Source organism: Sapajus apella, unplaced genomic scaffold (assembly GCF_009761245.1).
Source record: "Sapajus apella isolate SASKATOON/1434 unplaced genomic scaffold, GSC_monkey_1.0 scaffold87, whole genome shotgun sequence".
Lineage (NCBI taxonomy): Eukaryota > Metazoa > Chordata > Mammalia > Primates > Cebidae > Sapajus > Sapajus apella.
Window position 1 is genome coordinate 5,933,651 of NW_022437027.1, and position 19,289 is coordinate 5,952,939.

Genomic DNA, 19,289 nt, shown 5'->3' on the forward strand with positions numbered 1-19,289 from the left:
AGCCACTACAAAAACACACTAAACTACACAGACTAGTAACACTCTAAAGCAGTCACATCTAATAATGAGGTAACAACATGATAACAGGATCAAATATACACATACCAGTACTAACCTTGAATGTGAATGGGCTAAATGCACCACTTGAAAAGGACAGAGTGGCAAGCTGGATAAAAAAGCAAGACCCAATGGCATGCTGTCTTCAAGAGACCCCTCTCACATGCAATGACACCCATAGGCTCAAAATAAAAGGGTGGAGAAAAATCTACCAAGCAAATGAGAAACAGAGCAAGGCAAGGGTTGCAACTCTAATTTCAGACAAAACTGGCTTTAAGCCAACAAATATCAAAAAAGACAAAGAAAGACATTATATAATGGTAAAGGGTTCAGTTCAACAAGAAGGTTTAACTATCTAAATATATATGCACCCAACACAGGAGCACTCAGATTCATAGGATAGTTCTTAGAGGCCTCCAAAGAGACTTAGACTCCCACACAATAATAGTGGAAGATTTCAATACCCCACTGACAATGTTAGACAGATCATTAAAGCAGAAAATTAACAAAGATATTCAGCATAAGGATTCAACACAGAATAAAATGAACCTGATAGACATCAATCCATTCTCTGATAGATATCAGTCCATTTCTCTCCATCCATAAATAGAATATACATTATTATCATTGCTACATAGTACATACTCTAAAATTGACCACATAATTGGACATAAAACAATCCTCAGCAAATACACAATAACAAAATACCAAAAACACTCTCGGACCACAGCACGATAAAAATGGAGGTCAACACAATGAAAATCACTCAAAACCATACAATTACATGGAAATTAAACAACCTGCTCCTGATTAACTTTGGGGCAAATAATGAAATTAGGGTAGAAATCAGGAAGTTCTTTGAAAATAATGAGAACAAAGATACAACATACCACAATCCCCGGGACACAGCTAGGAAATGTTAAAAGGGAAATTTGTAGCACTAAATGCCTACATCAAAAAGTTAGAAATATGTGAAATTAACAACCTAACATTGCAACTGAAAGAACTAGAGAGGCAAGAGAAAACCAACTCCAAAGCCAGCAGAAGATAAGAAATAACCAAAATCGGAGCTGAGCTGAAAGATACGGAGACACACAAAAAAATTCAAAACAACAAATATCAAAGCTGGTTTTTGGAAAAAATTCAACACATGCCCTGCTAGCTAGACTAACACAGAAGAAAAGGGAGAAGATTCACATAAATGCAATTAGAAACACCAAACAGGATGTTACCACTGACCCAACAGAAATACAAGCAACCTCCAGAGACTTCTATGAACACCTCTATGCAGACAAACTACAAACTACAGAAGAAAATGAATAAATTTCTGGAGACACACACCCTCATGAGACTGAACCAGAAAGAAATTGAATCCCTGAACAAACAAATAAAGAGCTCTGAAATTGGATCAGTAATAAATAGCCTATCACACACACACAAAAAAAGCCCAGGACCATATGGATTTACAGCCGAATTCTGTCAGATGTACAAAGAAGAACTGGTACAACTAAAAGTTTCCTACTAAAACTACTTCAAAAAATTGAGGACAGTCTCCTCCCCAACTTATTCTATGAGGCTAGCATCATCCTAATACCATAACCCAGCAAAGATACAACAAAAAAAGAGAAACCTTTAAGCCAATATCCTTCTTAAGCATCAACGCAAAACTCCTCAACAAAATAATTGCAAATGGAATCCAGCAACACATTAAAAAATTATCCATCACAATAATCTAGGCTCTATCTCTGGAATGCAAAGTTGGTTCAACATATGCAAATCAATAAATACAATTCATCAAATAAAAAGAACCAAAGACAAAAACTACATAATTATCTCAATAGACACAGAAAAGTTTTTTTTTTTTAAATTCAACATACCTTCATGTTAAAAACTAAATAAACTAGGAATTGAAGGAACTTACCTCAAAAAAATAAAAGTAATCTTTGCAAACCCACAGCCAACATCTTCCTGAAAGGGGGAAAGCTGGAAGCATTCCCCTTGAAAACTGACACAAGGCAAGGATGCCCTCTATCATCATTCATATTCAACTCAGTATTAAAAGAACTGGCCAGATCAATTAGGCAAGATAAAGAAGGAAAAAAACATCTAAATAGGAAGAAAGGAAGTCAAACTATCCCTGTTTGCAGATGACATGATTCTTTCTAGAAAACCCCGTAGTCTCACCCCAAAATCTTTGTAAGCTGATAAACAACTTCAGCAATGTTTCAGGATACAAAATTGATAAACCAAAATTACTAGCATTCGTACTCACCAACAACAACCAAGCCAAGAGCCAAATCAAGAACGCAATACTAATCACAATTGTCAAAATAGAAAATACCTAGATATACAGCTAACCAGGGAGGTACAAATCTCTACAAGGAGAATTACAAAACACTGCTCAGGACCAGGCACGGTGGCTCGTGCCTGTAATACCAGCACTAAGGGAGGCCAAGGTGGGCAGATAACTTGAGGTCCGGAGTTCAAGACCAGCCTGGCCAACATGGCAAAACCCTGTCTCTACTAAAAATACAAAAATTAACCAGGCATGGTGGCATGCCTCTGTAATCTCAGCTACTTGGGAGGCTGAGGTGGGAGAATCACTTGAACCTGGGAGGCAGAGGTTGAAGTGAGGCAAGATCACATGGCTACTGCACTAGAGCCTGGGCAACAGAGTGAGACTAGTCATTGTCGGCCACTTTTGCCATGTGGGAAATATTATACTGCTCCTATCAGCTCTGAGCCTCAGTAAAACCAGTGAGGCCAACTCAGAAAAAATCTGCCCAGACACTCTCCACCAGACTCCTCTTTTCCTAGGATTTACCTGGGATTGTATGGGAAAGTTGATGACACAGGACTCCCGCTTCAGGTTTCTGCTTCTTTTATTTGTCTGAGGATTTCTCCTGAGACAAATAGCTTTCTGTTTCCCTTGGAACATAGCAGTACCCTTTCCATAGGCTCCGTCAGCATGGCATGATTTATTCTTCCTTATCCTAGGAATGATTTTCAGTTATATATTTTTAAAAGAAGCTTTTCTTTTATAGCACCATGGATTTTAGATTTCCTGGGTTCTTTAGCACCTGAACTTTCATAATTCAAAACTAAAGATTAAGATACCTTAAAATAACTTGTTGTTTTCTTTTGTTTTTCTGCTTTGTGTTTCTTGCTTGCAATGAATGCTTCTGACTGTATGGGGGAAATGCTTAGAGATAAAAGTAAAAATAAGTACAGAGAACTGCAAGTGCATTTGATAGCACTTCAAATAATCATATCCTACCACATTTGCTTTAACACATTCTCTTGTAAGACAAAGGCAGAAATCTCTTAAAATAATTATATGGCTTATATTTTATAGGTGGTAGTGGTGTCAAGTGAGGGGTTATGAACAGAATTTGGGCAGGAAACAAGTGAACTGGAAAGAATTAGTTCCAGGAACATCTAATATAAAATATGATCTGACACCTGTGTCACTGAGGGATAGTTAAGTAGACAAGAATAGCTGTATGTGTTAGAAGGCAGAACAAACAAAACAACTCAAGTTTTGTTTTATATATTCCACATGTAATCTCCTTACCTTTTTCTCCCAGATCCTTGAAAAGTGGAGTGATAGAATAGGTCTCAGGGTGCACATAAAAGTTGTCTTTTTTGTTTTCCATTTTAAAAACTGGCATTAGAGAATTATATTTATATATAATTAAAATTGTGAGACATCACAGAAGTTCATTAAATGCTGAAATTCAGTAATGTGTTTGAGTGGCCAGAATATCTTAAATCAAATTTCTCCCTAATATCTCCATTTTCTGAAAAATGTATTCACATTCTACTGATATCAGATTCACAACTTTTGGTACCGTTTCCTAAATGTTCTCAATAAATTCACAGCTTCCCCTAACTTCCATAACCCTAGAAGACAATAATCATTGTAAATGTGAGCTCAATATGTTATTTCACTTCTGAAAGAAAGAAAATGTCACATAGAACATTCCAAATGAAAGAACTGATGCTAATCCCATACTATTCCAAAAGGTAGATGCATTCAAATACATCTGTTAAACTTTCTCACAAAGACAAATCATGCACAATTTGGCTAAGGAAGGACAGAAAATATAGCTGAAAAATCCCCTACATGATTATAGTATTTCTCTAGAGCATGCTTATTGTTAATTTATGACTTTGCACCTTCCATAAAAACTATTGAGAGAAATTCTTGGAGGCACACTTACTCTTCTGAATGTAGATCTGTAAATAACACAATATATCCCAGGAAAAATTATGGGACAATAGGCACTACTTAAATTAACTCCAAGACTTTCATTAACTCATGATAGGAATATAAATTAGTCCAAGCATTGTGGAAAAAAACTGGGAGATATCTCAAAGAGCTACAAATAGTACTACCATTCAACCCAGCAATCCCATTACCAAGTATACATCCAAAGAAAAATCATTCTACTAAAACAGCACCTACACTCATATGTCTATCACAGCACTATTCACAAAATCAAAGTCATGCATTCAACCTGGGTGCCAATCAACAGTGGATTGGATTTTTTTAAAATGTGGTACATTTACACCATGGAATATTATGCAGCCATAAAAAAGGATAAAATTGTGTCCTTTGCAGAAACATGGATGTAGCTGGAGGCCATTATCTTAAGGGAATTAATGCAGAAACAGAAAACCAAATATTGCATGTTCCTACTGATAAGTGGGAGGCAAACATTGGGTACATGTGGACATAAAGATGGGAATGATAGACACTGGTGACTCTAAAAGCAAGGAGCAAGAAAAGGAAGCAAGGGCTAAAAAACTTTCTATTGGGTACTACGTTCACTATCTGGGTGATGGCATTAATAGATGCCCAAACCCCAGCATCACACAATATTCCCTTGTGAAAAACCTGAGCATGTACCCACTGAATCTAAAATTTAAATTGAAAAAATGACAGAGTCTAAGGGTACTGCTATTATCAAGTTTTCTTGGGGAAAAAAATATCTCTATAGTAAATTACAAGAACTGGCAAAGCTCTACACTGGATCTTAATAACACGGGTTTTGTACATCAGATATAGAAACTGGAGGTCATATTAGTCCAATTCAATAACTCTTAGCAAAGACTAATTCTTACATCTTAAAATGGCAAAGTAGCATTAAATTCAAGCAGAATAGCATTCAGAAGATAATCATGTTTGTCTTATAAATTCTCTAAGAGTCTTGTTGAATATTTACTCACTTATTATCAATGCTTATAAAGCACTTAAAATTATTTCTGGGACATAATATCTTATCACTGATTTAAACAGATTTACTGGTTAAGGAGAAAACGTGGTTTTGGAGACAAATCTGGCTATCAATCCCAATGTGTTCACTTGATAGCTGTGTGAATTTAAACATATTACATAAAACTTTTTAGACATTACTTTCCTCATCTGTAAAACAGGGTTAAATTTATATGGACTTTAAGATTATTGCAAGAATATAAAATGTGTGTGTAAAACAACTAACAGGCTGGCCAACCCAGACTAAGTACTAGCTAATTCTTTTATTTTGTTTCCTTTCTCTGTTGTTGAGCATAAAATTCATGTTGAGAAAATGAGAAAAACACAAATTTTGCCTGTTGTTCAGCCCTAAAAATCTACTTTGGAGTACCTACTTAGCCCACCATTTCTAGATAACCAGAGCCTGAGGCAAAACTTGAGTACTGATGCTTGACCAGGAAATGTCGAGGTAGCAAAAAGACATATGAAGCAACAAAGAATGGGAAGTAAAGACATGATGCATTACTCAAAGCTTCCTTCTTTATGAAAAGACAAGCCTTCCCCATGTTACTTGCAAAATTAACAGGCCCAGAGCAACACCATGCCCTAGAATGAACAGAAGAAAGGAAATGGAGCCGAAATTTACTTGTCTGCTTCCACCTTCTTTCACTGGGCAATATTTGTACACAGCGAGTTCCAGGTTTTATGTGACAGTTGAGACAATGGAACTTCCCCGATGCACATGAGGAGTGGGTCTCCTCCAACAGCAGCTGAAGTTAAGCAAAGGGCCAAGGACTCCAGAGACAAGTTAACCCACAAGAATTTGAAGCAGCATGTAAGACATGTGAAATAATGTATCTATGGTTACCGCCAACTTGTCTTCAAATTTCGCTTGTCATATGACACCAAATTCCTTTTTCCAAACCTCTAAACTCTTGTTGTTTAAGACATGGATGAAAGAGGTCATCAAACATCAGAAATGCCTGTGCAGAGATGTCATAGCACAATCTGCGACAAACAATGACAAATGACTTGGAGCATCAAAACAAGATATTGATCTTTCAGTCTTGTAAACCACAGAATCATAGGCCCTGGGCGGTAGATGACAGTGGTGCATACTTGGTAACACATAATTGTAGACTTATCCTAAACCTTCAAAAGAAGTTTATGGTGAGCAGAAATTGGAAATTTTAGCCCTAAAGCCATGCTTCAGAAATTCTTGACTTCTGGAAAAATATGAAATGTTGCATCCTCATTTTGTATCTAATCTCAAGATACTACATTTGAGTGATAAATTATTGAGGTCTCAGTAACCTCTGGTATTCTTAAACCCAGCACAATTATAAGAAAATGTAATCGATTGAACTCTGAAGTCAATTACTTCTTGATTTTCTGAAAATGTGTCATGAAGATCATTGTAATACCTCAGAACATCTTTTTACCAGTAGGGGATGAAGGCAGTTGGTAAGTGACATTTGAGAAGCAAAGGAAAAGAATGAATGTGATAATAATAATTTCTCTTTATAGAATGACTTGTAAGAAATTTTATTTCATTATGGTCTAGGTAGTTCCATTTTTTCTTTGGTTTTTTTCTTTTTTTTTTTTTTTAGAACCTACTCTCCAGTGGTAAAGATAATATAAGTAGAATTCCAGTAACAGAAGTTACACTGGAAATTCTAATTCTAGGTATTCCATACATTCAAGTGTTAAACTCTCATAAATCTTTACATAAATTCATCTATTCCTTTATATAGTCAAATTATATGATTATTTTTTGTAAAATATCATAAATATTCATTTAATAAGGTATGTGATTGCCTTGATTCTACCACTAACTAGCTGTGGTGTTCTTAGCAAATTATAATAGCTTACCACTCTGTTCCTCAGTTTCCTCAGCTATAAGATACAGATAATAACAATTATTTTCATGATTGATAATTAGTTGTGAGGTATGTAGACAAAAGTGTTCAAGAAAAGTTGGGTATTGTTTTTATTATTTAGCGGCAGCCTCAGTAGTATAAAGTCATATCATGCAGAATAGTTCAGAGAAGTAAGTCATGAATCACTCTAAACCTACCACACATAATCATCATGAATGATAGTTTAATATTATTTTCGCATTTCTCTACACATGCACACAGATAAAGTGCATGTGCACACAAAAGTACATAGAACTGAAATAGTCTCTCAAAATTAAAATAAAAATATTTGGTAGCTAATGAAACAAATGCTTGTGTGTTTTTTTCCCCCATTTATTTATTTTATTGAATTTTAGGTTTTGGGGTACATGTGAAGAACATGCGCTTGTGCGTTTTAAAGGAAATTCTAGGGTGGCAGGTTTAGAGAATAACATTTTTTTCCAGAAATTAATTCAGCTTTTCTCAATATTTTTCTATTGTGCCCTTACTAATTTTCTTCACTTATATCTGCTATAATATTTGCAATATTATACATAATTTATCTTCATCCAGAAATCATTATTCTGAAATCTTAGTTTCTCTTTTGCCTACAAGGAAACACAAGTGAATACAGTGAATGCATTTTGTTTTACAATAACATGTTTTAATATCTTAGTTTTAGTTTTGAGCACAGTAACTCTCTTTGCACTCTTTAATAATTTTAATGAGATAAAAGGGTCCTGAGACAAAGAAGACTGAGAAACACTGATCTAAACAACTTCTATGCCTAAACGGGGAGATCTTAGATAAACATACAATATAAAGTAATACAAAATACATAAAGAGGGCCCACGATGATGAAAGATGAATTCAAAATGTTGTACAAAACTAGAATTACTAATAAGAAATGCTAAGTGTAATATCAAAAGTCTCTTGCAATCATTTCACAAAAATAAACAAAAATTATAAACACTTTTTCTGGGGGAGATGGTCCAAAGGGAAATAGAGACAAAGAAAAAATTATTTCAACATTTTAAAATTTACAATTTAACAAGCTAATTCCTATGTTCACTGGGCTTATTCTGGACCAAGGGAAAATAAGTTTGTCTATTGTCTCCTTTCCGTATCACAGAAAGGTGTTGTTACGGAATATTAGGTCCTCTTTCTTAAGTTGGTAGAGCAGAGAGAATCCTTAAAAATAGGAAGGCAGACATAAGTTATATATGCATAAATGCCTATCTTGTGTTTTTCTAACATATACAGCCTTTTTGGTAGTTCAGAATGCCGAAGAATATTAGAGTAGAACTGCTAAAAGTCAATGTGTCATGTTAATTGCTTACTAATCTCCTAATATTGGGAAAAGTTCATGTATATATATGTGTGTGTGTATATATATATATACATAGTGTATAAAATGCTTTCAATTTAAACATAGCTTTATGACAAGGGTTCTTAAGTTGGATTTTATGATCTGATTTCACAGGGTCTATGAACACGTCTTTAAGTTACCTAAAAAATGTTTGTGTAAGAATATCTGGGTACTTTTTGGAAAGACAGACCATAATATTTATCATATTCTCAAAGAAGTTTGAGACTCAGAAAACATTCTTAAAATAATGCTTATGGCTATTTAATTTTTAAAATAACACTCAAATGAAATGACTAAGTATGTATAGTATAGCATTATTTTTAATTCTGTCACTGGGGTAATTAAAATAAGGTCTAAATTTAAGAAATGGTCTGCTATGGTTTGAATGTCCTTCCAAAATTCATGTTGAAATTTAATTGCATTGTGACAGCATTAAGAAGTGGGACCTACAAGAGGTAATTAGATCATGAGAGCTACACCTTCATGAATGGATCAGTGCTGTTATTTCAGTATTGATAAGTTATTGCTAAAGTGGGTTCCTGGTAAAAGAATGAGTTCAGCCCAATTTCCTCTGTCTTTTTTTTTTCTTTTGAGATGGAGCCTCACTCTGTCACACAAACTGGAGTGCAGTTTATTGATCTTGGTTCACTGCAACCTCCACCTCCTGGGTTCAAGCAATTCTCTCTGCCTCAGCCACCCGCATAGCTGGGATCACAGGCATAGGCCACCACACCTGGCTAATTTTTGTATTTTTAGTAGAGATGGGTTTTCACCATGTTGGCCAGGCTGGTCTTGAACTCCTGACCTCAAGTAATCTGCTGCCTCAGCCTCCCAAAGTGCTGGGATTACAGGCATAAGCCGCTGCACCTGGACCCCTCTGTGTTATATGTTCAACTTTTTACCTCCTGCCATGGGATGACGCAGCACAAAGGCCCTCACCAAATTCCAGCACTATGCTCTTGGAGTTTCCAGTCCAAGAGCCATAAGCCAGATAAATTTCTGTTCATTGTAAGTTACCCAGTCTGTGGTATTCTGTTACAGCAGCAGAAAAAAATGCATTATGATATAGCCCTTGATGCTTATCTATCATTTACACATGCATATCTGTATAAGGCTATGAAAATCTCATTATAAATGTCCTACATACTTTAGAGAATGTTTAAATTTCAGAGAGTTGTAAAAGTTTTGAAAATAATCAAGGTAAGTGAATAGTACATGTTGTTTAATTGAAGGTAATTCATATTTGTCTAATGTTTACCTTACAAGAAAATTTTTAAGATAATGAAAAACAGCTAATTAAATGAACAGGATTTATGATAATGTGTCTTCTATTAAAATGTAACTATTTCTTTCTAAAATTTTATATGTACCCTCTAAACCCAAAATGGGCATTTCCTGTCTGTTTCAGCTTCAAAGTACATTCAAATGTTCCTCTATTTTTTTACTAATGGAGAATTAAACTGGAATGCACAAAATGGCATTTTTGAACCCAGTGAGAAGAATCAGACATCACTAGGAAAAATGAACTTATTTCACAAACTATTTTTATAACTATGTGAATATGTCATGTAAAAACATGGATAATAGTTTTTACATAGTACTATTCATACTAAATGTAATAAATTGGAAAACCAAATAGCATATTTGATTTTTCCAGTCCATACTACAGAATATTATAATGAGGTAAGAAAAACCCTACTAAGTTTGGAGAAAATTTTTCAGTAATGGAGTCAACTACATGTAACAAAATTTTCAAATAATGGGAACTTTAATAAAAGGTTTATTTTTCTCTCATGTAAATGAAACCTAGAGAGATAGGCAATCGACGACTAATTAGTTGACTACACAAAATAGTTTAGTTCCTTCCAGCTTTCCCATCAACCATATCTAGGGTGTGTTCTTTCTTCATATTTCAAGGATGACTGCTATACTACTCTAGGCAGCAGAATGAGGACTGAAAGAAAAAAGACATCAGTCCTCTCCTTTAACAAAACATCACAAGTGTCACACATCTCCAGTTTTATATTCATTAGCCAGAACTCTATAATCACCAGTGGTGGTAAGTAAAATGACTCCTCCCAAAATTTTCACCCCTAATCCCTGGAAAATTTGAATGTATTAAGTTTCATGGCAAATAAAACTTTGCAGATATAATTAAGGTGGCAGACCTGAAAACAGAGTATCCTGGAATTTCCAAGTGAAACCAATTTAATCATGTGAGCTCTTAAAGCAAAGAGCTTTCTCCAGCTAAAGGTAAATAAGAGCATTAACATAAGGAGAAGTCAGAGAGATTCCAAGCATAATTTAACACTCCATACTTTTGTTGACTCTGAGATGTCAGCACCTATATACCAATGACCAGAGAGAGGCATCTAGGTGCCAATGGCAGCCCACAGCTAACAGCTAGCAAGGAAAGAGAAGCATCAGTCCCATCGACTCAAGAAACTCAAATTTGCCAACAACCTGAGTAGGCTTCAAGGCAGGTTCTTTTCAGAGAGCCTTCTAATAAGGACCCAGATGTTGGCACTTTGATTTTGGCCTTGCGAAACTCAGAACAGAGAAAACAGCCAAATGAAGTGGGGAGGGCCACAGAGCAAGGTGTAGGAAGAGGAAGAAATGTTTATGAAAATTAACTATGACTCTCACTATTCCAAGAAAACTACTCTCTCTTTACATTTAAATTTATCTTTCAGAGTTTTGTCTATATGTGGTCTACAGGGTTTGTTTTTGCTACACGCATACCACACAACACCACCAATGTACGCTTATTTTTACATGTAACATTATATGATAAACCTTATTCTATGTCTGTTAAATAGTTTTTACAATTACCACTTGGTGAATTGCTTTCCAAATTAGCATATGCTTCATGTTAGGAATGAAAAACTCTGAGCCATAGCCTTCATTGCCTTATTACAAAGTGAAGGTAATTGATCATTAGCTATACACACGTGTATTTGTCCATTCTCACACTGCTAAAAGAGCTGCTTAAGACTGGGTAATTTAGAAAGGAAAGAGGTTTAATTAACTCACAGTTCCACATGGCGGGGAAGCCTCAGGAAACTTACAATCATGGCAGAAGGCAACCAGGAAGCCAGGCACATCCTTCACAAGGTGGCAGGCGGGAGAAGGAACACAGGAGGAACTACCAAACACTTATAAAACCGTAAGATCTCATGAGAACCCACCCCCTATCACAAGAACAGCATGGGGAAAACCACACCCATGATTCAATCACTTCCACCTGGTCTCTCCCTTGACAGGCAGGGATTATGGGGATTACAATTTAAGATGAGATTTTGGGCGGGGGCACAGCCAAAGCATATCAACAGGCAATAAGTGCATGGTAAGTGTCAGTTCTCACGCAGCTAATAAAGACGTTCCCGAAATCTTTATAAAGGAAAGAGGCTTAATGGACTCACGGTTTCACGTGGCTAAGGAGGCTTCATGATCATGGCAGAAGACAAAGGAAGAACAAGGGACATCTTACATGGCGGCAGGCAGGAGAGTTTGTGCAGGGGAACTCCATTTATAAAACCATCAGATCTCATGAGACTTACTCAATTCCCACGAGAACAGTATGGGGGAAACCACCTCCAGATTCAATTATCTCCACCTGACCCCCCTTGACATGTGGGGATTATTACAATTCAAGGTGATATCTGAGTGAGGACACAAGCCAAACCATATCAGTAAGAGCTTGGGTTTTGCAATCAGACAAATTTGGTTTTCAGTCTAGACTCTGCCACTTAGCAGCTATATGACTTTGGGCACTTTGTTTAACCTTTCTAATGTTGTATCATCTGCAGTTTAGAAGAAACTGGTGTTTAAGTCACAGAAAAATTGTAGTAATGGAGTAAAATCATGCACATAAAGCACTTGATCCCAGTGTCTGTAGTATTTAATAAACAGTAGTCTCAGATAAGTAACATCTATTCCACTTAAGCAATATGCACCTTCAAATCACACACTTAAAGCACTTCATAATTTAAAAAGTAAAAATTGAAGAGGGGAAGACCAAATTAAATCCCATTCTCTTCATAAGTCATTTCTGGCCACATTACCCCTTGAGGTAGCACACCTGCTTCTTGCCCTTCATTGGCCTAGCCTCTGCTCTTTTGAATTATCATTCAACCTCAACTGAATAGGTAATACCTCTGCAGAAAAACGTCAGCTACCTAAGGCCAGAATACTATTTTGCCTCTCTGTGGTTCAATACAGGAAGATGTCATCACTGTTGGTCTGTTACGTCTCAAAGCATTATCTTCTTTGTCTGGTGTTTCCATGCTGATCTGGCTGCTGGCATTGCTTCCAACTCAGCTCATCCTCCTTAGGCTTTCTAACTGGGTTTTATAGTTTTTCTCATCTTCCTTGGCCTGTACATCATCTTTACACGTCTTTTAAATTTAATGTTAAGAACATTTGGATTTAAAAAAGAAAGATTGTGGTGGAAGAAAATGTAGCTTTGAGTGGAGGATACAATATTTCAAACACCAAGTGGATAAATACCTTTAAAACCTTTGTTTAAATTTATTTTCCATTGTATTTATTTAGTTACAAATCCTTTGCTGAAGGAGTTTTAAATGCAAACATATTTGAAACAAAGGCTTTTAAAACATATGTGCAGGCCTTATCCAAATCTATGCAATAAGCCCTAGCCCCAAAATCAGCCAATTTCTCTACATTTGGCAGCTTTAGAAACTGATTTTTATGATAGGACCCAATGGAATCACAAACTTTGTTGTGTTTGACAGCTTTACCACTCAAGTCCCATGCAAATCAACCTCCACTGACACAAAGATTGAACGAAACCCATTTTGACAACCACAGGAAATTCAAATGAAAATCAGGCAGAACAGCACCTCCGTACATTGCTATAGGCAACCTGAAAGTACCATTTGTCGTAAGTCAAAGTTCATGCTGGCAATGGTTTCAGTTAGCCATATTTTATTGTGCTGTTGCCAAATCAAAAGTTATTACTTTTTAACTTGCTGGATCCTTAACACACCACAGCTCCTAATAGGAAAATATTCAGCTGACCACTATTTAGGGAATAGAGGCATAGAATATAAAATCATAAGTGTTGAACAGGGATAGTGTGAAATCTCAGCATCATTTTAAACCTAATTATACTTATGAGTTATAGATGGTTTCTAAACTGGTGAAAGCTTTATTTGTGGTATTTAGAGCTTGCTTAGGACAAAAATAATATCTGATTAAAATTGAATTTGTGAAGCTCAACCTCAAAAAGCTTATGCTATGGTGAACCACAGACCAATGAAATTCCCTGAAATTAAGACTCATCATGCTTTTCAGGGCAGAGCATAGGAGATATCCTGGTGGGATACTGAAGGAGGGACATGTCATGCAGGTTGCACCATACGCATAACTCCTATGGTTAGGGAGCCCTTTCTTCTGATTAGAATGAGTAAAACATCTGATCAATGGAGAGCACAATTATAAATAGGGGAGAGTCTGATCATAAAAGAGAAGTATAGAAATAGGTTATTCCTAAAAAGATCAGGAACTTTCTTTAGAACCTTAACAAACCAGTGGAATTAAGTTGTTTGGAGCAGTGCCTTCTTCTCTCTCTGTTGAACCTTATCTTTGCTTCCAACGCAAACCAGTTTTGCTTCTCCCTTAAATCTTTTCCTGACACTCTTCATGGCAGTGGATTCCACTATCTTTTGGCCCTCCCACTAGAGCCAAACTTCCCATATTCTCCTGAGTGAGGTCTGTTTCCCCTGTTAAATTCTCGGCTTCCTAAGGGCAAAGAAGGAGGCTGTTATTTTTAAATGCCCCCACACCGTGCCTAGAAAGTAGCAGCAAGATGCCAGATTTGAATTGATTTCTTCCCGATAGGTCTCTCCTTCCAAGTCCGCCAGGTGGCAGCAGTGCCGCCTTCAAATGAAGGGCGGTATCCTGGCCTTTGCTCATTAATAAAAGCACTGCTGCATTCTCTCTTCTTCCTTCCTCCACGTCTGAGCCATCACCTCCTGGACATTAATTCACAGCAGTGTGTATGCCAACAATTTATGAGATTTTCTGATTTGCAACTCTCTGTGTAGTTTTCTGAAAAATGGAAGTGGAAATTTTGAAACGTAATAATCCCCATGTCCCCGTTCCCACTAATACACACATTTTGAAACACATGGCATAATTGCCATTAACATAATAGATCACACACATGTGATGAGTAAAACATGTTCTTGGTTGGGGAGAAATATTCTCCATTCTTCCTGTTTCCATATGGGGAGTCCTTGGCTGGAAAAAAAACCTTCAGCCTTCCTTTCTACCCCCACTTACCTCTCCCTATGAGAGAAGAATCAGTTGATTTGACTAGTGAATGTCACTGATCAAGTTCACCTCAACCTTTTCCTCCTTCTTTCTCTTTCTGGAGCCATCTAACCAGGGGGCCTTAGCCTTCAGGTCTGCCCCATGCCACGTGGTAAACATCCTAACCTGTGATGGAGTCTGCAGTAATATAGTTGTTTACAGCAGATGAGTAAGTGCATCTAATAGTGGTGAAATGTCATGAAGGCAATTGTAGATGCAAATCTAAGTTGCATGCTTCATAGCAGATTTTGATTAGTTATAAAGCATGCATTTTAATCGCCATCTATCTGATTCATTGTCTATCCTTATAAAGGAGAAGGCGGCATTTTATTTGGGGTCTCATAAAACCTCAACAAATGGCACTTAAAACTGTCTTACATTTTAAATTCTCAAGAAAAAGAAAAAAAATTACTTTCATTTCTTTTCAAGCCTAAGTATTTTTGTTGTTTGATAGCCAACATTTAAACTAATATGCTTTAAAATCTCTTACTTTCAATCATTAAAAGCTTCACCAAATGTTGATCTTAACATTAAAAAATAAGTCCCCCAAATTATTTTCTTTTACTGCAAATAATTGGCATAAAAATCAGTATACATAAGTAGCTACAGTCTTTACAACAAAATAATTTTTTGTGAGCCTGATATCCCACTGGTCTCATGGAAATTTTTATTCCTTCCAAAAGTGGTTTGCCTTACTTTCAACATTTGGTTAATGAATTGAAACAAAGCACACTATTTTACCTCACTTAATAATACTCAGAAGCATTTTGCTTTCTTGACTAACCAACTCTGATAGCTTCATATATGCTCTATTTCTTAATGAAGACTTGAGCAATTTATTATTTCAAAGTCATAGAGTAGTCCTTAATATTTTTTAAATAAACCTTGACATTTTTAGTTGCTAATCAATACAGCTGATTTTCAGAAGAGTTAATGGGATGGGGCAGTGATGTATACATTTTATATTTTAAGGCCAAACATTTTCTTTTTGACCAGGCACAGTGGCTCACGCCTGTAATCCCAGCACTTTGGGAGGCCGAGGCAGGTATATCACCTGAGGTCAGGAGTTTGAGACCAGACTGGCCAATATAGCAAAACCCCATCCCTACTAAAAATACAAAACTTAGCTAGGTGCAGTGGTGCATGCCTGTAGGTCCCAGCTACTTGGGAGGCTGAGGCAGGAGAATTGCTTGAACTCGGGAGGCAGTAAGCCGAGATTGTATCACTGCACTCCAGCCTGAGTTGACAGAGCAAGGCTCCATGTCAATATATATATACATACACCCACACCCACACACACACATACATGTATATATATGTATATATACACACATATGTATATACATAATTCTTAATTCTATTAAATTTTAATTTAATTTTTATCTCTACATTAGCATAATCCTTAACAAACCTTACATCAAGATTCAAGCATAGCATCATTTGTAGCCTCTTCTTCACTTCTGTCTGAACATCTTCCAAGGAGCAGGAATATTCATAAACTAAGAACATTAGTTTACATGAAGTTTCTCCTTATCCCCGTGTTCTTTGTTTTCACTCTGGTTCTTTTTGTTTTTGTTTTTTTAATTTTTATTTACTGCTGTGGATCTTAGATGTATAGAATTAGATTAACCACCATCTATTGTTCATGACATGTTCTCTCATCATTGCTCTAATCATGTCTTTTCGTTAGTTGCTACATTTGTAATTTTAATTTGAGGATAGTTATCTAAAAGTCCACCACTCACAACTAATAAAGACCTCTGATCTCAAGGATATATTCAAGGATTATATTCTAGTGGGGCAGATAAATTAAACAATAAGCAAATTGTAGGGAAATATAATGTGATGCTATGAAATGAACACAAAGAGCACACCAGAATAAGGGAAAGAAATTGGCTGCAGCACCAAAGAAAAAGCTGACAGGGTAAGCTTCACTTTGCACTTAAGAAAGCATGATTTAGGGGAAAACTGGAAGATGAAAGCGTTATCTAAGTAGATATGTGGGAGAAGAATATTCCAGGTGATAGAATATCTAACGCAAAGAAATTAAAATGAGACAATTCCTGGAATATTTGAGGAACACGAGGAGCCCAGTGTGACCGCAGGAGAGTGAAAGGGAGGTAACAGGCCAAGAAGCCAGAGAGGAAAGGGGAGGCCCTGGCCTTGTAGCCGTTGTATGGATGTCAGCTTTTCCCCTGCATAAAATGGGAGCTATTTCAGGATTGTAAGCAGAAGAGCTCCATGATATGATTCAGGTTTTAAGAGGCTCACTCTGGCTAATTTGACAATAGACTCTAAGAGTATAAAAATAGAATGAGACCTTACAAGGGATTAGAGTAACTCAGCAGAGGATGTAAGAAATGGGCAGATTCTGAGTATATTTTAAAATTTGAGCTAACAGGATTTTCTGAACGATTGGATGTGGGGTGTGAAAGAACAAAAGTCGCTAAAGATGATTTTCAACTTGTCACGAGCAACTGTAATGATGGAGTTGCCTGAACTGAGATTAGTGAAGGTCTGCAGAGAGGTGAGGAATGTCAGGAGTTGAGCGTGAGGCATGTTGAGTCTAAGGGATATTGCTGGACACAGGAATATGAGGCCTGAGCTAAAGATGATCCTAGAGGTATGAATATGGGAATAAATTAATGTATAGTTAATATTTACTTCTGTGTGTATAGACAAAGAGGAAAACATAAAGAACATAATATTTCTTTTTATTTTTTGAGATGGAGTTTTGCTCTTGCTACCCAGACTGGAGTGTAATGGCACGATCTGGGCTCACCACAACCTCCGCCTCCTGGGTTCAAGCAATTCTCCTGCCTCAGCCTCCCAAGTAGCTGGGACTACAGGCATGTGCCACTATGCCCAGCTAATTTTTGTATTTTTAGTAGAGATGGGGTTTCACCGTGTTAACCAGGTTAGTCTCGATCTCTTGACCTTGTGATCCACCCCCCTCGGCCTCCCAAAGTGCTAGGATTATAGGTGTGAGCCACCGCACCCGGCCCAAGAACATAATATTTCAAAATTAAGAAGTCAAGAAGAAGATCCAGCCAAGAAGACTGATAAGTTGCAACCAGGAAGATGGAAAGAAAACTGAAAGAATATGATACCTTAGAAACCAAGGGAAGAAATTTTATTAAGAAAGAGGGAGTGATCAAATGTGTCAAATGATGCTGACAGGCCAAGTAAGAGGAGGACTGAGAATTTACCTTCAGATCATGGAGGTTATTGGTGACCTTAAGAAGAGCTTTCTTTCTTTCTTTCTTTCTTTCTTTCCTTTTTTTAACTCAACAGGGAGGAAAGCTTGCTTGGATCAGATTAAGAGAAAGGGAGAAGAATTAGAGATGAGGAGTATAGATAATTTATTTGCTCCAAAGAGGAGCCAACAAGTGGGGTAATAGGTAAAGTGGAAAACAGATCAAGATAGATTTTTTAAGATAAAAAATATTGTATATTTATATATCCATAAGAATAATTGAGTGGGAAAATCTGGTGATAAAGAAGGGAATATTGCTAGAGAAATGGCCTTGACTAGGCTAGAGGGAATAGGATCTAAAGGGTGAAGAATACTAGGCTGATAATTTATCTGAATTTTCATGAGGGCAATAGAGTTTAGGGTTTCAGAAGCTGAGGAATCAGAGAGGGCAGCACAAAGGGTTAAATGGAAATGTACTGTGCCTGTGTGGAGTTTCTGTGAAATTTTCAAGTACTACTCATATGTATAAACACTCCACTCTACATTGAGTGTTTAGCAATTGATTACCCAAAGTCAAGTTAATTCCGGATTTTCCATTCCACTACTTACTCTGATCTCCCAGGAATTGCTAAAAAAAAAAAAAAAAAAAAAAAAAAAAAAAAAAAAAAGAATAAAATGAAAAATTCCTATTAATTTGGACATTTTAAGCCGATCATCACACCAAAGTTGGATAATGATAACAGGCTATTTACAAAATACATTTAGAGATATTCTGAGGATTTTACTTCCCTCTGTTATTCACATTTTCCATTGCCATGACATCGTTAATTTTCGTGTCTGTATATAATTCTATGAATGCGCAACTCAAAATTACAGTTTTAAACAAGAGAAAAGTATGTAGAAATCTGAGACCTTTGGCATAGCTAAAAGAGAAGCAAGTTCCGGTTATTAATTATAAAAAACAAATGTGTTCATAATAACAGAGTTTATGGAAATGAAGCACATTTCTTCTCATGAATATAAGAGACTTGCTGATGCAGTGTAATATTATGTGGCCTTAAAAGAAGGATATCTGCATATCTCGACCTGAAAACGTTTCCCATCCCTCCTTGGTGAAAATATTTGTTACAGTAACACGTAAAGTATTACATCAATATAAGATTAGAGAAAAAGTCA